Raw genomic sequence first — 8,424 nt, forward strand, 5'->3', positions numbered from 1 at the left:
TGAAAACCAAATAAATCCCTACTAACATCTAGCAAACCCTCCCCCAACCCCGTTAAATGTTACCTATATCATGCTGAAACACTCCACCCTTAGGATTGTTCAGCACGTCAACAATTTCAACAGTAACCTCTTACCCCCAATATCTCTCTTGCTGTCTCCACAATAACCTTCAACCTAGCAATTCTGCTTTCCAGAACCCGAGTCGTTGTATTGATAACCTTACCAATATTAGCTATGAAGTCAACTTTATTCATTGTGTCCAGTGTGTGGCCTCAATCACTCTTCCTCCCTTCACATGTTCTTTATCGTCTATGGACATTGGGACCTCAGTCACGACTCCCCTCAATCTTGTATAATCACCACGTACATGGCCTTAAATCTTCTCCCCGTGTAAGCTTTTCCATTTTCAGAATCTTCTCTTGCTGAACCTGGCTACCACAACATGAACAATCTACCATTTTCAATGAACTGAGCTAATTTCACTTCACCTACCTCTTTCTCTATGGCAGTAGTTAGTCAGATAGTGTGTGAGGCCCTGTGGTCTCATCAAACACTCACTATTTCCACTCCAACACATTACTCTTGATTCATACCTTGGCTCTCTTTATGCTTTCTTTACTAGATGCTCCACTGCTTTCTGTATCATGATCTCTCTTCTTACTATGTCTTTCCAGTACTGACCATTCCCGTCCTTGACCCTCATTCTGCCGCTCCATACCATCAGAACTGACACCTATTGCGTTTGCATTCCAGCACAGCTGTTGCTTCACCAACTTTTCCTTCATTTCGTCTCAATCCATCATTGGTTAACACCATCTGCCACAGGTCTGATGACACCTAGCTGTCAACATGCAGTTTGACAGATTGATTGAACTGGATCGACTGGCTTGTCTCAATCTGATCAGAGTATATAATTAATAGCTCCCTCACAGACAGTCTGTACAAATGATTCAGATGATTGTGAAAGCGTAAACAGACGTCTGATTTGTCCTACACTGACACACACAATGACAACCTTGTCAGACGGATTAAGGGCTCGATTCAATCAGATCCACTTTAGCCAACATCTGCATAGTGGTTGTTTTGATGGTGTCGGAGGTGGAACTGCGTTAGAGCTGTCAAATCCACAAGCGGCTCCTGTCATTATACGTAAAGCTGACTGCACGATTCGCACTACAAGTTCGAATACTGGAATGTGAGATGTAATCTACACCTCCATTAAAATTATATAAATCATTATTTTTGTTTTTAATGATTTTTCAATTTAAGTGTAATTATTCTATATAGCCTACATATTCTCGTTCTGAACTTCTAACACGAATGGGGTGGGTACGGCTTCTTGACAATGATCGCAAGAGCAGCTGCTCATTGTTATACAGTTATACCTCCCACACCGCCAAAACATCCGCTATGTAGGCAGGGCAGTGGCTGCTCTACCGCCCTAGGCAAGATCAAATAAATTGCTGCCCCTGACAAAACTAGAATAGTCCCAGTAAGAAAATTACGTTTAAAATAAAATACGTATTTTTTACGACGTTGAAATTACGTTCATTTTAGGTTCTGAATAAAATCGGAAAATATGTATTTTCCCGGACATTGAAATAAGGTTCATTTTCGGTTCTGAATGAAAGCTGAAAATATCTATTTTAAAGATGTTGAAAATAAGTATTTTCTGTATGTTGAAATTCGGTACATTTTTGGTTCTGAATGAAAGTTGAATAGACGTCTATGTTTTGCACCAAATCAACTGGACTAAAAACCAACGTCCGTGGAAATCAAGGCAAAGTCAGATTTTTTTTAAAGTCCAAAAGGCGTCGGCATCATTCCGTGCTAACTGAGGTGTTGCCTCAAATATAATTTTATGAGAGCCAATCTATGTAGTAAACATATTTCCAGCCTCCAGACAGTGGTGAATGGAAAGAGAAATCTGTTACCAACTTTCACTGGAGACGTGTTTGTCAGTGATGTGTATGCCGAGGAACTATCACACCTCCACTGCGGTCCTGTCGTCCTGTCGATGTGAATAGAGGCGTGCTCTCTCTGTTGTCTCCTCAAGTTCATGATCAGCTCCATCGTTTTGTTGACATTGAGGGAGAGGTTATTTTCCTGGCACCACTCTGCCAGGGCCCTCACCTCCCTGTAGGCTATATCATCATTGTTGGTAATCAGGCCTACTACTGTTGTGTCGTCTGGAAACGTGATGACTGAGTTGGAGGCGTGCATGGCCACGCAGTCATGGGTGAACAGGGAGTACAGGAGGGGACTGAGCATGCACCCTTGTGGGACCCCTGTGTAGTGGAGGTGTTGTTTCCTACCTTCTCCACCTGGAGGAGGCCCGTCAGGAAGTCCACGACCCAGTTGCACAGGGCGGGGTTCAGATCCACGGCTCCGAGCTTAATGATACGCTTGGAGGGTGCTATGGTGTTGAAGGCTGAGCTGTAGTCAATGAACAGCATTCTTGAATGAAGGTATTCCTCTTGTCCAGATGGGATAGGGCAGTGTGCAGTGAGATGGCGATTGCATTATCTGTGGCTCTATTGGGGCGGTATACAAATTGAAGTGGGTCTAGGGTGTCAGTTAAGGGGGAAGTGATATGATCCTTAACTAGTCTCTCAAAGCACTTCATAATGACAGAAGTGAGTGCTACGGGGCGATAGTCATTTAGTTCAGTTACCTTGGTGGACATCTTGAAGCAAGTGGGGACAACAGACTGGGACAGGGAAAGATTGAATATGTACATAAACACTCCAGCCAGTTGGTCTGTGCATGCTTTGAGGACGCAGCTAGAGATATAGTCTGGACCGGCAGCCTTGTGAGGGTTAACACGCTTTAATGTCTTACGTCAGCCACTGAGAATGAGAGCCCACGGTCCTATGTTAGATCTTTTTGTTGATGGAACGTTGGTGGAGCGCCAGAGTGTTGCCTCTGATAGAGAGGCATGCTGGGAAATGACAAGCCAAATATTGGCTTTCACAAGGTGGGCACTGTTTATCACAGGGCTGCATCAGCTCTCACCTAAAAAGCCCATATGCCACAGGTTGAGAGAAATTGTCATTGTTTTTGGGCAGAAGTATGTGAGGTTTTATGTGTTGTTGGAGGTGTATCTTGGTCAGTTTAGCTCAGTACATGCCGCCCTTGTTAATCTGCAACCACAGGCGGTGGCCTAATCTTGCCTAATGAGTAGGCCAGCCTTGTATGTGGGTGTCTTCTATCACCTGTTAACACTTTATCTGATTGAGTCTTGGCCTAAGGGTGTGTTGGTAGTCAATAACATGGTGTGAAATTGTAGCTTTCTTTCAAAATATTTCTGGTAACAACTGTATCACTACAGCAGGTAAATCCCCCTGTTAAGAGAAAGTGGGGGAGAGGATGATGGAATCAGGTGATGTGAGCTAGGGCAGGGGGGGAGAGGATGAGAGGATGGTAGAAGGAGAGCTGATAGGGGGCAGGGAAGTAGAGGATGAGTGAGATGGAAGGGGATGAGAGAAGAGGAGAGGAGGAGGACAGGAAGGATGAACAAAGAGGGGAAGAGAGAAGAGTCTGGATGAGAAGATGGTAGAAGGTAGGAAATAAGAGTGGAAGATAGGATATATTGTCCCCTACCCCCAGATCTCCTTTAGAGGGCGCTGGTCCTCTAGCTCAAAGAGATGCACTGTGAATGCATGCCTATGTAACATGTCTAAACGTCACTATTATCTTACTACCTTAATGTCTGCTGGTGTAGAAATATGACCAATGCATTAGATAACATGGTGGTGGTGAAGGGTAAAGCACTAAGGACATTAATGACAGAAAGTCCTATACTCTAGTCTCTGAGAGACAGCCAGGCTTTGATAACCCTGATGAATGTGTGATCTGTTGGTAAGGACCTGTCTAATGGAGTTAATGACAGACGTGGTTTCCTGTGAGAAGTGGAGATGTGTGTGACTATGATGCAGAGAGGAATGGGCAGTCTAGTGTTTTTGCTGCAGTGTGGAGCAGGGTCTCTGCTGAGTAAGGGAGGGTGTTAGTCCTTCCAGCTTTATCTCAGGGAATGGCTTGGCCAGACACACCGTTCACATTACATTGAGTAAATCCTTCAGCCTTTTGATTGACCAGTGACAAACATCACACCGTGTCTGTCTGGTGAGGAGCACCCTTAGCAGAGATGCCAACAACCGGATTCATCTGGTTTTCAAGGATACAGCTATCTTCAACCTAGCTTCCTTTTATGCTGAAAACCGGATGTGGAAACTCCACTCAGGTGTCTTTTTACACCTGTTACTTTAGATTAGGTCAGGAGGAGTGGGCTGGACACACACAAACCATACAGGCCCTGACAGGCTGGTGGTAATGGCTGGAGTAGAATGAGTGACGTCATTCACATGTGTTTGATGCCATTCCATTCGCTCCGTTCCAGCCATTATTAACCTCTCTAGGGTAGGTGAGACGCTAACGTCCCACCAGGCCAACATCCGGTGAAACTGCAGAGCGCTAACATTTTAAATACACCATTTGTTATAGTAAACATTATTGTACATAGATGTATCTTACATCATTTAAAAGATGAACGTCTTATTAATCCAGCCGCTGTGTCAGATTTCAAAAAGGCTTTACTGCGAAAGCAAACATGCTATTCTCTGAGGACGGCGCCACACACAAGTATTACTAGCATTTTCCAACCAAGCATTAGCGTCATGAAAGTCAGAAATAACAATAAAATAAATAGCTTACTATTGAAGATCTTCCTCTGGTGGCAATGCCAAGTGTCCTAACTACACAGTGAATGTTCGTTTTGTTTGATAAAGTCCATTTTTATAGCCTAACACGAAACATTTGTAAACCGCTTGCGTCGTGATTTCCGTCTCAGTCAACTTTGGACGAAGCGTTTGTGGTAATTACACACTAAACAAATGTTTATCCAGTCATGGTTGGGTTCATTGCAATCCTCTGGTTGTTACTAACACAACCATACATGATGGTTCTTTTCCCGGGACGTATTGACCGAAACAAACCGATTTGAAAACACCAATCAATGACCTCATTGCGCACCAATGGTAGGACCGGTCTATCGTTGATTGACTGTATTTTGGCCCAATGACCACTGATCATCTTGAAATCTAGCCTGGAAGATAGCCAATGAGCTGAGGTAAACGGCAATATGTAATGGTTATACGTTCGAAGACCAGCCTTTGTCGTAAACTCTGGAGTAAAAGAGGTTCGTTCGCCATTGCAAATCCTACTTGATGGAGCCACGGGTGTTACGCATAGCAGTACATATTCAATAGCATTTTCAACAAGTTTATATATTTAAATTATGGCGAATAAATCAGGAAAAGCTAGGTATACAGATTTAACCCAAATTACAGAGGAAATAGATAGATACAGCGAGACCGAGTTGCTTCAGGAAGATGAATCTTTCAGAGAAGCTAGTTTTGACTACCAGGTGGAAGACATGTTTCTGCATGGCGGGGATGGCATGCTGGATCGGTAAGTTCTAATGCTAATGTCATTGTTTGAAATTAATCATATCAAATATTATTCATCTGAGATTTTTAAAAAGATTTTCTTATTTTATTTGCAATATATAAAAATATAATCTGTAATGAAATGTGTAAAGTACACTGTGTGTGTGTGTGTGTGTGTGTGTGTGTGTGTGTGTGTGTGTGTGTGTGTGTGAAATTATTGTTACTGATTTTTAAAATCTTTCACAGTGGCAGTGATTCTTCTTGGGCACAGGCACTATGGTGGTCTGCTTAAAAGATGTTGGTATTACAGACTTTGACAGGGAGAGGTTGAAAATGTGAGTGAAGACACTTGCCAGTTGGTCAGCACATGCTCGCAGTACATGTCCTGGTAATCCGTCTGGCCCTGCGGCCTTGCGAATGTTGACCCGTTTAAAGGTCTTACTCACAATGGCTACGGAGAGCGGGATCACACAGTCTTCCGGAACAGCTGGTGCTCTCATGCAGGTTGCAGTGTTACTTGCTTTGAAATGAGCATCAAAGTAGTTTAACACGTCTGGTAGGCTTGTGTCACTGGGCACAAGCCCAGTAACGTGTGTCCTTGAAAGTCCTTGAAAGCTGCAGCTCTATGTTGAATGTCTTAAATGTCCATGAATGTCCATGTTTTCTGGTTGGGGTATGTACGTACGGTCACTCTGGGGACGACGTCATCAATGCACTGATTGATGAAGCCAATGACTGATGTGGTGTACTCCTCAATGCCATCGGAGGAATCCCGGAACATATTCCAGTCTGTGCCAGCAAAACAGTCCTGTATCCATTAGCATGATATATTACGTTTTGTATGTATTGTATGCATCATTTATGGATGTCCATCACCCATCTCGTATGATATGCTACGAATTACAAGTTGTATTATATGTTACGAATTTTAAAGTGTACAATATGTTATGAATTTTAAAAGCGTACTATATGTTTCGGATTTGCTACGTGTAGTATGATATGTTACAATTTCTAGCTAGGTGGCTAAAATGAGCTAGCTGGCTAACATTAGCTTGGCTAGGGGGTTAAGGTTAGGGGAAGGGCTAGCAAACATGCTAAGTAGTTGCAAGTTGCTAATTAGCTAAAATGCTATAGTTGTCTGTGATGAGATTTGAACACACAACCTTTGCGTTGCTAGACATTCGCGTTAAATGCACATCCATCCACCCCGAAAAACCACTCTACTTTTGTTTTTGCCTTAAGTAACCATCTATCTTATATACCCATACCAAACATAACATATCTCTCTAATTTGCCTAGGTACATCTAATTACGTCTAGTCTATAAGACCAGGCTGTTTCATCTCATTGTGTTTGTGAAGGTGTCAGATCATTGTGTGTGTGAAGTTGTCAGTGAGAGGACGCTCTTCATATAGAAGGGTTTCTCCGTCTCTGTACATAATTCCACTCCCCTCTTAAGGATGAAAAAGATTTTTACACTAACACACACACACACACACACACACACACACACACACACACACACACACACACACACACACACACACACACACACACACACACACACACACACACACACACACACACACAGTACATACTCCCCATCTCTTTTACACATATGTACAGTACACACTCTCTCTCTTTTACACACATACAGTACACCCTCTCGCTCTCTTTTTCTATCTACTTTCTCACAAACACACACCTCTTGTGATGTGTCTCAAAGCCTGAATAAACAATTCAATTAAACATTAAATGGTTATTAAACACCAATTTTAACACCAGACAAGCACTCAAAGCCTTGAATGAAGACTTGATTAGTACCATCATTAGTACGTCTTGATTAGTACGGCTTGATTAGTACGGCTTGATCAGTACTGCTTGGCTGGAGTAAAAGGCAGCAACCCACCAGCCCTGGCAGGGGAAGTTTACCCAAACTTGGTCTAAACATCAGAACAGTAGCTCAGTCTCAGTCTCAGGCTTACATCCTGGTGCTAGCCTCCCCCAAAGAGAATAACAGATGGAAGGGAGAAATGACAGGATGCTCTCTCATAACCCGTGCCAGTCTCTGTTTGTCTGTCTGGTCTCTGTGTCTCATCCACTCTGTGGGCTCTTTCTCTTTCCCCACAATAAATCTGTTAAATATTAAAATACTGCATCCGGCTGCTGTCTGGATACAAAGTGTGAAGAGTTCTGGACTGGCTGTGTACTGGTCTCTCACAGCTCTCTCTCTCATGTCTGTCTCTATTTCCCCCCTGGCTGCCTTTTCCGCCTGTCTATATTTTGATCCCATTTTTCTCCCTCTCTCCATCTCCCTTCCTGTTCTTTCCAAACAGATATGTTTAACCCTGAGGTGGTACACTGTATTTGATGCTCAGTGCCAAATGTTTATTCTTCACGATAGATTTCCTTGACGGTAAACCGCAGTTTGGTCAGCATTAATAGTAATGCATGGTTGATGCTGTAGTCTACCTAACTAACGTTGCAAATGCAGTGTTGTCAGCATTATGCCTAGAGTCAGGTAATAAAGAGTTGGTATCATAGATCACTGTGTGTGCGGGTGTGTAAGGTGTGTGAGAGATCCAGTGAAGTATGTTGTGGTGGAGGTCAGACATACAGAGAGGAAGTGTGAAAAACAAATATGTCTGCCCTTCTTCTGTCTCCTCCTCACCTGAAGATGGACAGAAACCCCAGAGCACCGGACAGGGACCGTTCAACGGGTGCAGACTACAGTACAATCAAAGAGGAGAAGGTAGCTGTAGTTTACTGTGGTCAATACGGACAAAAACTCCTTGGCTCAGTCATCTCAATCAGGTAAGGTTTTCTACCTGATATTTCATATTTCTAGTACAAATGTCTTTTTCTCTACATTGGTTGGTTAGGTAGTGTACTCGAGACTAGGGCTTAGATTCAATCCGTAGCGTGGAAAATCTACGCTGTAGCGCAATTTAGATTTAAAGGCAATGTTCCTGCGTTGG

Source organism: Oncorhynchus tshawytscha, linkage group LG03 (assembly GCF_018296145.1).
Source record: "Oncorhynchus tshawytscha isolate Ot180627B linkage group LG03, Otsh_v2.0, whole genome shotgun sequence".
Classification (NCBI taxonomy): Eukaryota; Metazoa; Chordata; class Actinopteri; order Salmoniformes; family Salmonidae; genus Oncorhynchus; species Oncorhynchus tshawytscha.